Source organism: Falco naumanni, chromosome 7 (genome assembly GCF_017639655.2).
Source record: "Falco naumanni isolate bFalNau1 chromosome 7, bFalNau1.pat, whole genome shotgun sequence".
NCBI classification, from domain to species: Eukaryota; Metazoa; Chordata; class Aves; order Falconiformes; family Falconidae; genus Falco; species Falco naumanni.
In genome coordinates this window covers 57,799,876-57,814,514 of record NC_054060.1, presented here as the reverse complement: position 1 = coordinate 57,814,514, position 14,639 = coordinate 57,799,876, and positions in this window count along the sequence as shown.

The window sequence follows — 14,639 nt, the reverse complement described above, 5'->3', positions numbered from 1 at the left end:
TAATATAGTAACTTCTATATTATATAAGCAGAAAAATATGCAGAAAGGTTTACATTACATATAAATATACGTACTGGTTTGTAAATGAATCTTTCTCTTTTGTGATTAAATTAAAAATAGTATAATTTCAGGTTTATAATGCAAATATTGTTTAAACTGAAAGCATTCGGTATTTTGCTTACAATATTTTTTCAGGGATAATTTAAAATGTGTAGCTTTAAAGAAAAAAAAGTTTTACAGCATTATAGTGGGTGAGCAGCTGTTTCCACATTGTTAGGGCACAGAAGTTAAGAGTTCCAATTGCCACATTAATCAAAGAATTGAGACTACGAAATCCATTTCATTTAATCTCATTATTGAATAAACAGCTCTGTAGTGATGCCTATTTGTACTTGTTTCTCTAATAAAAATGCAACTGTAGCTCTCAACACAAATTAGTTTTAATTATTTAAATGCTATGAATTTGTCAAACATAAATAATCTAACACCTGTTTTGCCTTTTTATTTTATGAAAAAAATGTTTTGTGAAAACTAATAGAGGATGATAGTGGGGAATAACAAAGGTAGGTCTATGTATTTGCCTTTTATTACAATTCTATTAATTAAAAAAAACAAAAAAACAACATGAGTTGATTACTATCTAGCAGGATGAAGAAGCAGTCCGCTTCATTGCTATGCAAGGACAGAACAGAAAACAGCAAAACAGAAGGGTGTCTCACATACACTGGGTCAATGCAACTCGCTTGTCCTATGCTCATCTCTGAGAACTGGTGACAGTGATTTACAGTATAGCAATTCATCTTATGAATGCAATGATAACATTACAGAGCAATGAGTGGTGTAGCTTTTGAGACACTTAATCAAAGCACCACAAGCTGCCATGACAGGCACCAATATATGTGAAACAAACCTTCTCAGGCAAAGGAAAAGACAAACCCAAGTTTCCCTGCTGTGTATTTGTTTTAGTAACTTCATTTCAGGAGATCTGCCTGGCCATACATGAAGAGTGCCCTAAGTGTCAGAAGAGTATAAAGTGGTATAAAAAAAACAATTGGTAGCTGACTCCGAAAATGGAGATCTGCTTGTTTTCTCCACAGAACAGTATAATCCTATTTGTTGTTTCTGTTTCATGCTACATTTTGTTTTAAAATATCTGCTATTTTAAATTCTGGTTATCTTAACACACTGCTCTGAATTCATTTATCATTTGGTTGAGGAGGGAAATTAAACATGTAAACCAGTTGTGGGTGGTGGTGATAGCCGCCTATGGCACTTCAAGCAGTGATAATTTGTATGACTTTCTGTATATTAAACCATACTTTAATATTGATTCTGTTTGTGGTGTATTAACTGTTATCCTTTCTTGGTAAAGGAAATGTGCTAAGCAGATAGTTACTGTTCTAAATCAACAAGGCAATTTTAGAGTCACATGAAACTGTTGAAACCTACCACTCAGTAGTTTGTCTGCCGGATTAATCATCTTTATTGTTCCTTCTGGAGGTGTCTCTCTTCCTTCGTGCAACATATTTCTAGCAGGCAGGCTTATCGTGAGAACTTACGACACTCCAAGGATGTGATTATGTGACCATCATTGTTAATATTGTGCCCTACATATCAATAGCATAGCCCAGGGTTTCAGAGCTGTCTTTAAAAAGAAAAAAAGCAAATTACAGAAAATGTTTTCTAAAGCATGTTATTATATTTCAGAGTACGTTTTATCTCAAAACGCTTGTACAATTATTTTGTATTAGCTGTACTCCTTTCTCAGAGCAGTTAAAGGGACCAGAAGAAAAGGCCAATATGAAAAAAAAAAAAAAAAAAGTATAAGTGTTTTAAATTGTTTGCAAGATTTTATTATTGTTAAATAATCAGTAAATATACTACAGGAGAGGTACTGTGGGACTACTGAATTTGTGTTGATGTCATTGGAATTCAACCATAAGTCAGTAATTAGAATAAAATCATGTTTCTAGTGCTGCAAAGAACTACAGTATGTGACTACTCCAGAGGAATCTGGATTTTGTTTAGTCCTTGTTATTGTTACAATAATTTTAATAAATTTATAACTTGAAACAACATAAACTGCAATGTAATTTAAAAGAAAAAAAAGCATATGCAAGAAAGTAGGATGTTTTCAAAACTCTCGCTGTAAATCGGAGGACACCTTCCTATTGTAGTACTGTTGTTGAAGAAATGGCTAGTAACTCTCTTTATGCCTCCTGTTTTGTTTTTGATCTGACCACAGCTCTGGGAAGAAAAAGTGTTTTTAAAGAAATAATTATTTTGCATTTATGTACTAGACTGGAACTTTGGTCTTCATTTTTAATGGGCTGCTCTAAAAACATAGAACTATGTTACAATTAGCTAGCTTGTAGTCTAGATACATAATATAAGTAAAATGATTGTATTATCTTTGCTGATGTATTCAATGTTGCACTAAATGCAGCAATTTATCTCAAGAAGCATTCATGTTACTAAAGATACTATGATGACAATTAAGTAAGTATATCAGGATAATCAGGTTTAATATTAGTATCTTTGAAACAAAGTTGTATTGCAGTTTTAAAATATATTTCACTAAATAAGTGGCATTCTTGGTTACTTAATCTGAGCTGTTAATAAGGAGGAGGGGGCAATTAACACTTATATTTTTAACCTAATGTAACAACACAAAGTAAACCACTCTAAAAGTAATTGCTTCTTTCTCTTCTAAAAGCTCGCTTGGAAATGTATCACATTCCAAACTTTTTTGAAGCCCAGTGAAATTCTGCAATAGTCTTACCTGGCAGCAGCTCTTCCTGGCACAATGTGTTATTCCTCCTTCAGCACCTACAGGATGTAACACACATCATTGAAACATTTTCATTTCTACTGTGCATGCTAATTTTAAATTCACATTGGAGCTTTGAGTATTATTTAGCTTGAAAATGGAAAACATAAGCAAAAAAAAAAAAAAAGGCCATATTTGAGAACCTCTTTTTACATGACAGTTGATGGAAACATCAGCAATATTGTTTGCTAGCCTCCATGTCTGTTTATGTGAATGTCTTAATTCTACACACACCTGTAAGCCAGTATAGGTAGAAGTATACAAATTGGATGCAAATTATTTAGTAAACTGATCTAATGTGCAGTTTTCCTTCATTGAGCTAAAATAGTCAGTGTCCTGATATATTCAAATCTGACTTAATACAACTGCACAGGCGCATGTAAACATAAGCAGTTGCAGACTGAGATGTGGAAGAGAAGAATGAAGAAGCAGTAACAGTGATTTTATGAAAGCCACAAGACTGCAAAAGTATGTCATACAGATAGGTTTACAAAAAGAAGAATCCATGTTACCTTTGATTATAGTGCTTCAAAGAACGAGTGTATTTTCACTGAATACTTACTTGTACACTGTCAGTAAATTCAATTCCCAAAGAAATTTATTCTTTTAAAAAAAAAAAAAAAGATTTTTGAAGTGTCTGTTATAATTAATTTCCCCTTTGCAATTCAATTCTCTTTTTTTTTTCTCCCCCCCCCCCCCCCCCCCCCCCCATCAATGGACATCGCTTGCTGTACAGTGAAAAGAAGGGGAAATTTTGAAAAGAAGGATATTCCTAATCAGACTGCATTACTTACTCGGAGCCAATTTGATTGCATGTGACTAATGCATTAATTTTTATCATTATTATAGGTCATCAAGACAAGCAATGGAGTGTCATCACTGAGAATAATTTTAAGTCAGAGATTGGATTGTTTTTTGCTCCCAGCATCAGCGGGACTAATAGGGCTCATGACATCCATGGGTTCAGGTGTCTGCTCTTTTGCTATAAGAATTTCACTACATTATGTTTAAGCAGAACTCCTGATGAAAAACACTAATTCAAATTTTAACTGAACATGCATATTTCTATATATAAATATAAAAAAAATTAAGTCTTTGATTCATTTGTTTAAACAAAGCATAAATGGGTATAAAAAAGGACTGGATTTTGCCCACCTATAGGCAGGTATATCACCTTTATGTGCAGATTTGCATGTCGGTCAATATTATTCACAGGCTAACCATAACATTCACACAAGCTTGTTGTGGTTTGGTGGAGAATCTCTGTTTTGAAGGGGCTAAACTAATGAAGAAACAAATAGCAGTGTTGAAGTGATTGATTGCAGTGTAGGTGATTGACTTTATAAATATAAAATATAGCAGAAATGTTTATGGTGGTCTTATTTTCCCAGACTGGAGATAACTTCCTTAAAAAAAGGTATTACAGAAAAATGGTCCAAGGGAGATAAGGGTCTTTAAAGTGCCCAGCTTGATACAATTTGGCTTCCTGTGAAATCAATGGGAATTGTTCTAGCGGCACTGGCCAGAAAATGATGTCTTCTAGCAACAGTGAGGTTTTATTTTGTTAAGTTGAACTGGTATGATTGAAGCTGCAGTCTAATTTCATCAACTCTTAAAATAGGGTATCATCATTTGGAATGCATACTTCGGAATTATTCACTGCATCAACCAATTCTGTTCAAAGTTCAGTGTTAATAGAGGGGCATTTCTCACTAGGGTTAACCTTAAATACACCAAGGATAATACATCAAAATAATTTACCTTGTTTATATAGGAGGGCATACTTCAGAAAAGAAACATCGTCCAAAATAAATAAACCTACTGAAACAAATTAGAAGTATGATTACTAGCCTTTTTCTTAAAAGCAATTTTAAAAGTTGCCATTTCAGTTTAGATGCGTATATGCTAAATACTGTGCATATAAAGTCACTGAGCAAAACCTGATGATTTTTCTTCTATAAAACTCTACTTCCAGCTCTTCCAAAGATAGTTATTAAATCACCAATAGCAATAAAGGACATTTGCAGTCCTTTTTTTACTATGTATTCTCCTATTAAGCAGTGTTGCTGTAGCACACATCATATTTTACTCATTCAAAATAAAGAAAAAATAGTATGATTGTGTCCTAAGAATGCTTCTATAAATACTGTTAAAGCATTGAATGTATACAGCATATGTAGTCCAAATACTGCATTATGCTGGAATGATATCATCCCAATTTTTCTTACCTTTAACGTAAGATAAACTGATTGATCCAATTGTTTGGTTTTTTTTCACTTTCAACATCTATAACAGAAAATAAAGAAGTTACTTAATATGAAAAAGGTGAGTTTTCAAACTTGCATCATTTTTAAGAATGATTTGTAGGAACTGAAATGACCTGGCTGGCTAATATTTACCATATTATTTTAAGAAATACAGTTGTTTAAGTCTTAAAAGTGCCCATCCATTTTTGCCTGTTATCAAAATGTATTTGTTTATTATCAAAACGGATATAAAAGGAAACAGAAAAAAAGAATCAAGTAGTCTCCCTGTTTTGCTTTGGTTTGATGGACAGGATTATCTATCTTGTCTGATAGACAGAACAAGCACACTTAGCCCAGTGAAACAGCACACAGGTCTGTGAGCGGTAGAACAGGCAAAAAAATAGGTATCTTTTGTTTCCAGTGTGTGTCTATATGCATATATACATGTTTATGTTTTTAGCAGAGAGCACTTATATCAAAGCCAAAATGTTCCCCCCTCAACAAAAAAGAAATTTCAAACAATGACTTTTGTCACAGCTTTGTTTTATCAGAATTATTCTGTCCATTTCACTTGAAATAATTACGCACTTTCCACAGAAGTATTCAGAAAACTGGAACTGACTTAGGGTAAGTTAACATCTTCCATGTCCTACCTCAGAGAAGCAGCAAAGAGGTCATTTTGGCTACACAGAATCTGGTCTTCGTATAGAACTATATTATAAGAGCAATTGTAGATAGTTTTAATTCAGGGATTCTGAACATAATTTAATAATACCCCAATTGCAAGGTGCATTACTGCCTGAAACGGCTGATTGGGAAAAAAAACCAAACCAACAACAAAAAAAGAGTTGCAACCGGTTGTAATTGCCAATTTTTAAATTAGTCCTCACTACTGAATCACTTGGCTCAGCGTATTGCAGTGTCATAGACTTTGTGCTATCTAGGGTCGGGACAGGCAGGCAAAGTCAAGCAAGTTAACTGAAACTCATTGTATCTGGGGATTCATTCTGTCTGCAGGAAAAAAATACTCATGTAACAAACTGATTTTGATGGAATTAGAAATTAACTTCTAGAAGACAAGTCCAGCAATTTATTCCTCCTTGGATTTTTCCTTATTCATCATTTTCTCCACATGGCTATAGAATCAGACATTTTTGTAATTGTATTTTACAAAGACTTGAATCCAATGCCCACTTGGACATATGTGTCTAAGCAAGCATGTTTTTTTTCTAGGTTTACAGATTTTATGGCTAAAAAGCAGCAATCTATCTTCCTACATGTCATACGTGCCTCTCCCTGTTCTCCCTTAGGCTTCCAAAGGGTACAAATTGTCTTCCACCTAGTCTTCTACCTACAAGGCCATCTCCAGTTACCAGATTCTTACATCTAAAGGACTTACCTAGTGCCATTATTTCTTTTTTTTTTTTTCAGTATGTGAAAATACATAACTCCAAAACCTTTCATATTGAGAGATCATATTTTTTCAGGCATGGTTTGTCTTAACTTGGCTGTCTTTGGACTTCAAAGGAAGGTTTCTGCATAAATTCATTTGACCTATAGTATATACATTTTAGAAATGTGAATTCTTTAGGTAAAGGATAATTCCATAGATAGCCATATTGTGTGAGCCAAGTACGCAGGCTTGATCTTTTCCATTGCTCAACATATATCGATAATTAGTAGGTCATGTTCCTTAAAATTTTCTGGGAGAAAATTCAGCTTTGCTAAAAGCAGTAAGATTTCTGTGAAGCCAAGATTTTAACTGTGAGCACATGACCTTCTACTGGATGTTTTTTTTTTAATTATTCCAGATATCTAAATAGAAATTGAAAAATCCTGACACAACACTATTTGTTTTATGTGGCCCATATTCTGTAAGGTTATATATTTGATGTGATGGTAAGGGCTAATATTGCATATTATCATCTAGTTTTTTCTAGTCCTTCCTTTTGTGTGCACCCATGCTATGCATGGCAGGGTTACAGGAAAGTCTACACAGGCTGTTGCATCCCCTTTCTTTGCCCTCCCTGTAAAGTCCATATGCTTTTTTACAAGTATTGCAGGCGCATTGCTGTCCAATCACTCCCATTCCAAATTCCATCTCTTTATTTCCTCTTCCCAGGCCAGATTCAAAATGCATGTAGTGATTTTAGGCAGGGTAAAACCCCACAAAAACACAGTGTTAGAATAGTAGCAGTTTAGGTTCTTCAGTTGTTTTCTCTTGACCTGGTGCAAAGGAGAGCACACGCATGAAAAGCTTTCTCCCACATTCACCAGAGCTTAGCCTGAACTCTGGTGTTCATTGTTGCATAACTTGGATTGTGTAGTCCACGATGCTTATTATATCACAGCCTACACAAACCTATCAGTAATATCAAGTATTAAGCATGAAAACAAAGTAGTTTTGGAAAAGTTAAGAAAGATGAGGAAATTTGAAAGTGCAAGTGATGTATAAAAGGTGTGTACTGTAGGTGGTGTAAGTCAACCATTACTAACTACACTGCAAATACAATGTTAGAGAATACTATCATAGGTACATAGCAGTTCTTCATTGTAAAGGAGTGTTTGCAGCAATGAAACTATTAGTAACTACCTTCTTTGAAAACAATGTGGCTTAGGAGGAAACAACATTTCTGGCGGTAAGTTCTTTTTTAAAAAATAAAGAATCTCCATACATATGTCCCTCTGAAGATTATGAAACTATTCTCACTGTTCAAGCCAATATTTTTTTTGGTCAAGTAATGTTATTATTACATAGACTAATGATATTAAATATTAATTGATTGAAAGACTTACCTTGATAAGTTATGTGAAAAAGCTATTTCTTTGTGTATACCAGTATTGAAAGTCTCAACAAACACTATTCTTACCTAAGTCAGCTCTACTTAGGTTAAAAAGGCCTCAGTATAGTGTAGGCATTGGCATAATTTGGCCCTATTTGCCCATGCTGTGTAATTTGCCCTGCAGACAAATAAGACATTGTAGTCTGGAGCTTGTCTCAAAGAGATGAGTGGAGTTTGCCATCCAGTGAGACCCTTTAGAGATGAAAACAAAGGACAAAGGCACGTGTAAAAGACATATGAAAGAAAATATCACTTGAGCATCACACTATTCCTTCTAGGCCATATTCCATAATCAATTTGAATAAGTTAATTGATGTAGATACAGCTCAGCCTGGCAGAGATGATAATCTTAATTAGGAAAAATGGTCTCACTGCAGGGAAATAGGCTGCAGCTGGAGGTGCACTTGGAAGAAAGATCTGATGTTTTCAGTTGTGGAAATTATTTCTAGCTCCTGCTTATAAGGCTCATTTGTCAAAACCCCAAATGTTCTGACATTTTGCATTGTACAAGTAGCCTTTATACAGGCAACGCTCTGATGTCTTGTACAGGAAATACTGTTATTCCTGTCTGCATGCTTTCCCATGCAGAAGTCTAGAACCCAACCCTCATACCTTCCCCCAAGCTTGACTATGTAAAATGTCTGTATCAAGTGTAACAAGGGTCTATATCAACTGTATCTAACTTAAAATGAGGTGTATCTCTTATATTTAGGCACCATTGGATAGTTTTGTACAACAGTCTATCACTGTTATTTGGAGTTATCTCATTAAATTTCTTTCTGTGCATCATTAGTACTAAAGATACTTTTTCCATTTTTACTATATAGCAGTGGAAATCTTTGATAACACGGTAGTTCTCACCTTTGTCATCTGACCATTGCATTCTTTCCTACTTACCATATTTTTACAACAGATTTATTCAGAAATTCTTGAGCATATAGTCATTAAAACTTTGTAATACTTTGGTTGCATAGATGTCACTGGTGTGATATAAAAAGTGTTGTTTAAAAAAGAACTCCTAGTTTTGAGCATCTCCAGTAAGACTACAGATTGAAAATTACTTTAACCATCATTTACTTAATTCTGCATTCTACTTCAGAGATTTACATGAAATCATTGTTACCACTGTGGCGGTGAAGTATGGTGAAGTGGTGAAGTATGAACACTTAACCACTTCAGGTGGATTCATAGTCATGTTGCTTACATTTCCCTTGTACTCTTTTCCACCGAAGGAGAAAAAAACAAACAAAAACTACCCCCAAAGACGGACCTATCCAGAACTAATAGGGAGGTAGTTAGAATTTTTCCCTTGTTTATCTAGCTACCAGAAAGTCATACACCAGGTAGGAAAAGTCATCATATGAGATGCAAAGAGATCAAGAAGCAAGTACAAAAACAGAGTAAAAAACCTTATGGTTTGCGGCACTCCTAGCAGTAAGCTCTGAGGGGCTGGTAATACACATAATAGCATTGATGCAGTCTAAGTAATGGGTAAAACCCAGCTGTTTATAGGTATAGCAAAATTATATGAAATCAATTGCAAAAAAAAAAAACCAACCAAAAAAAAACAAGAAAAAGAAAAATAATGCCCAACAATAAGGAAGCAAAATCACATTAATTTTGCTTTCAACCAGCATTTCTAAAATGCATTAAGAACTTTTGAACTATAACACAATCATAAAATTTTAAGTGCTTGATGGAATAATAATTTCTTGGAAGAGAGGTTTGAAGCACAGTAATGTGAAAAAATAACTTGTCTTATTTTAGAATAACGGAGTCAGTATTCACTTCCATTTTACGTTCCATAATAATTACATGTAACATGGCATAGTTGCCAAGATAAAGATCTTCCTTGGACATTTTAAGCTGCTGAATTTTGATCAGTAATATAGATGGGATTCTATTAAATAACTGCCTTTGAGGATTTTGCCTTAGCAGGCCACCAGGAAGGTTACATTTCAGAACAGGGAATGGAGGCTTCTATTTCTTTTCTTTGTTCCTGGACCTTAGAAATTACCAAACATATCTGGGTTTGAAACCTGCACTGAAATTAGTAGTTGCCTGGTCTGCCTTTCACTACTTACGTTACTTTAGGTCATGTCACTAAGTTAAAATAAATTCTAAATCTTCAAATTCACGAGGACTTTGAGGGATATAAACATATGAAGGAGTATGTTAAAAGGCTAAATAAACTCTTCCCTCCCGCACTCCCCTGAATCCTGAAGGTAAAAAATGACTCAGTCTTTCAGTTTTTTTGGACTTGGCACCACCTCTTTTAATGATAGAATTGTTTTCTCAGACTGTATACCAACTGGTCTATGTAGGATATACAGAAGCTGAATCAAGCTTAGCCATATGGCACCAAGGGTCAAATAAGTCTTGGAACCCACCTATAGCTGTCTCCCACAGCTAGTGTGATTATAGAGGGAAGTTTTGGAATTCGCTGTCTTAAAACAAGCTTAGAGCTCAGACAAGCTGAAAAGTGGGATATTGCATGTGGTTTGGGCTAGGTGCAATCAGTCTAAGAATCCTAAAAAAATAATTATAGCTTCATATTAAAAAGAACAAAACAAATCAATCCCTAGAGTTCTGTCCAGCCCTAGAAATCCAGTTGTCTGTGGGTATTGCCCCGTTTCATTTTAAACCACATCAGCCCAGAGCCGTTGTTAAGACTTCCCAGTCTGAACCCCTTGGAAAGTCCTGCTGCAGCCACTTTTACAGTGTGAAGAGGAGGTGGTTTCCCTGTTGTAAATACTGGCTGCCAACTGATGCAGTCGTCCAGAAAGCAAGAGGGCTGGATTCACTGTTTTTCCCCTCATCCTTGAGGAGGCTGGATGTGTATCATACTACAAGAACCATCAGACTATCACCAGGGGATTGCGCTGAAGGTGCGCCACACCAGTAATGGAGGCAGTGCTGTCATTCAAGAAATACCATTCCTTGAGGAGGCCAGAATCTAAGACTCTGCTATCCTCCATCTTCTGTTTGTTGTCTGTCAGACAACAGAATTCTTTCACGTCCCTCTTCCTCTCTATGGTCATGAATTTTGCAATTTTCATTTGTATTTTGAAGAAAGATTTTTCCCACCCAGAGGAAGCTTGCTGGTCATTATTCTGGAAGGTATATGCAAGGTATTCTGGAAAATATGGGCTTAAACCCTTAGTTTTACTGACTTAATGGACAAATGCATTATTTAATCTTTTATATAAATTATGACTATCAACATTCCTACCTCATCACATTCTTTAATCAAGGCTTTTAATGGGTGAGCTTGCTAACCCTGAGGCTTTATGGTCAGAGGTATATTTCAAGGCAACGGTAGAGCCTTGCTGTAAACCTGGCAGCCTGTCTAGCTTCTGTGCCTCGTTCCCTAATGCAGACCTGCTGATACCTAATTTTTTCAATTGAAATTTTGCACATCTCTAGATTAAACGCTCCTTATGGCTTCCTTTGGGAGGCCTTCCCTTAAGTCTTCTAGTCAGTCATTTTTCATGATACCTGCTCTAAATTTTCCTTGTCGATTTCATTTACCTCCTTCAGATTTTATAGCTCGTTCTCTCATTGGCTACTTGAAAGCAGGAGAGTGAACAGATGCTGTCAGACTGCAGTTACTAAACAATTAGAAGTGAATGCAGCCTCAATGATGGGGAAAAAAAAGAAGAAATGAACTGCTTCCTTATTCATATGTGTATGTAATTCCCATTGGTGGTTAATGAGAACTTCATAAAGCCACATGACAAACAGAGCAAACCTCCATTGAGTCATGTATGTAAACTGATTACAATGCAATCTCAGGTGAATAGCAGGAAGTTTCACCCTCAGTGGTACATGCATGCACTTGGAAAAATAAGAATACAAACTTAACCCAGAAAGCATAAAGCCTATCCTCTCAGAATATTTTCCATTGTGCACATGTAATTCCCTAAGATTCGTTTATAATTGAAAGGGTCTGAATATCTCTGCAACTACATATAGCCATACGTCTCTCCCGTGTGTAAAGAATCAGCTAGGATGGATACGAGTCACTAGTTTCACAGTAAACATAAGGAAAACACCTTTGCTGGCCATATTTACATCCAATATTGCATTGGCTTAATCAAACGATGTCTTTTATGAGCCAATTCACTTAAACTAATCAAAATTTATCTGGAAGAGGGCATGCCAAATTTTTACTGATTCATTTCTGATTCAGAGCAGAATTTAAGACCATCCACATAAAAGACAATAGATAAATATATTTTATACTAATTTGACTTTAGTCAATGCAAAAACTGTTTCTGCATTTTCCATCCAAAGTCTACTAGCCATCTGAAGGGACAGGAGATTCCAGACTTACTATAAGTGAGCGCAACACTCAGTGATAATCTGACTTGTGAACAAGCAGTGCTGCTTGTTTTGCCAGCCAGTTTTCACTGCCTAGGTGTCTTTCAGACTAGACCCAAAGACTATTACAAGTTGAAGCATGCTCTTCATTTTTGGAAACACCCACCAAAGTCATTACACTCAATGGCTTTGAGATCACACTAGGCATTCATCTACATCTTCAGACACCTAAATATTTACAAATTTAGCCTTGTAGGCTGGTATTCCATTACTCTGGTTTTGATGACAGAGGTAGAGTCCCTCTTTCCCTGGCACCTATTCCTGCCTCTTCACATCCTAAGTTTACAACTCCTCCTATCTTACAGTACAGCTATTTAGAGGTATCATTTCCAAAATGACTGGGAATTAGAAAAAAACCCCCTCAAACAAACAAAACAACACCCACCCACTCCCCAACAACTGAAAAAAACCCAAACCAAACAAAAAAATCCAAACACAATAGGTAAAAAGGGCAGTATTTTGACAGGGATTGTTTCAGTGCACAACTTACCCTCAGACAGCTTTATCATCACCGGTAAAGTAACAAGCTATACCACAATGGTAGGAATTTTTCTTGGAGCCAGATTGCTAATTCGTTTTCAATCTGTAAAAGAGGTAAAAATGACTTCATCACATCAAATAGTTCCATAACTATTCTGTAATTACCAAGACTCCTGATAATGTGATTTCTTCCTTTGTTGTGATAAAAAATACCATGGATGGAGGTGGTCTGCATCATATAAATATTTTAAGTGTTTATTTGTACATTTTATTCCCTGTCCGTTGTTAATTTGAAAAGAGCCTGATCCAGCCCAATAGATGTGAAGGAAATTACTCCAATGAGCTTTGGATATTACCTTAGAAATTTAGCACAATTTTCTTGAGCTGCGATTAGTCAGTCTTTCTTTCTAGTTAGTTCTTTCAAAGACTGACAGGTAGTTTTTTACAGCCCTTTTCAAAGATTATCAGCCTATAACACAATCTTTTCTAAATACAGCATAGTACCTTGCCCTCAGAGGCATTTGCTCATTGCATGCCTCTGAGGGGTCAGACACCTAATGATAACGTGGAAAATAAATGTGGCATGTACCTCATCAAGTACTGAATCACAGAATTGCTGAGGGTGGAAGGGATCTCTGGAGAACACCTAGTGCAACCCCACCGCTCAGGTAGGGTCAACTAAAGCAGATTACCTTTGTTGAACTTTAGATAGATGATACCTGTCTGCTCACTTGTCCAGCCTGTTGATATCCCTTTGAATGGTAGTACACTCAGTGTATTATAGCTATTCCTCCTGGTTTTGTATCAAACCTGATCAGAATGAGCCCTTCGCCATCACCCAGGTCATTAATGATGATGATAAATAGCATTGGTGCCAGTACTGGACCCCTGGGGTATCGTGCTAGGGACTGGCCTCCGTCCGGACTTCATACCACTGACCACACAGTTCTTTGGGCCTGGCTGTTCAGTTTTCAGTCTGTCTTACTGTCCACTTATCTAATGCATAATCCATCCGCTTGTCTATGAGGTTAATATTGGAGACAGTATGAAAAGCTACACTAAAGTCAAGGCAAACAACATCCACTGCTCTCACCTCATGTATCAAGCTAGTCACATCATAGAAGGTGGCAACAGAGTTGGTCAAACATGATTTCCCCTTCAAAAAAAAAGTGATTGGTGTAGTCAGCATGGCTTTATTTCCCCCTCCTTGTGTCTGGAAATAACTTCCAGGATTAATTAAATAAATTTAAAAACTCCATCAGCACCTTTCCAGGGTCTGAGGTGAAGTTGACCTCCCTGTAGTTCCCAAGATCCTTCCGCTTGAAGATTGGAATGACATTTGCTTTCCTCCAGGGTCTGAGGTGAAGTTGACCTCCCTGTAGTTCCCAAGATTCTTCCACTTGAAGATTGTAATGACATTTGCTTTCCTCCACTCATTTAGGAACATTTTCCAGCCCCCGCGACCTTTCAGAGATAGTTGAAAGTGGCCCTGCAGGGATATCAGCTGGCTTCCTTATCACTTGTGGGTGCGTCACATCAGGCTCCATGGACCTGTGTATCTCCAGTTTGCTTAAATGTTTCCAACTTGATCCTCCTCCACTGAGGGAAAGTGTCCCTTGCTACAGACATTCCCTCTGGTCTCAAAGACTTGGGATTCCCAAAGGCCAGTCTTACCTGTAAGACTGAGATAAAGGCACTGAGAAACTTAAACCTTTTCTGCGTCCTTCATCACAGAGCCGTTCCTCAGTGGACACACATTTTTTCTTAGTCTTCCTTTTGCTGTTTATGTACTTGCAGAATGCCTTCTTGTTGCCTTTGACATACCAGATTCAAGTCCAGGTGGGCTTTGGCTTTCCT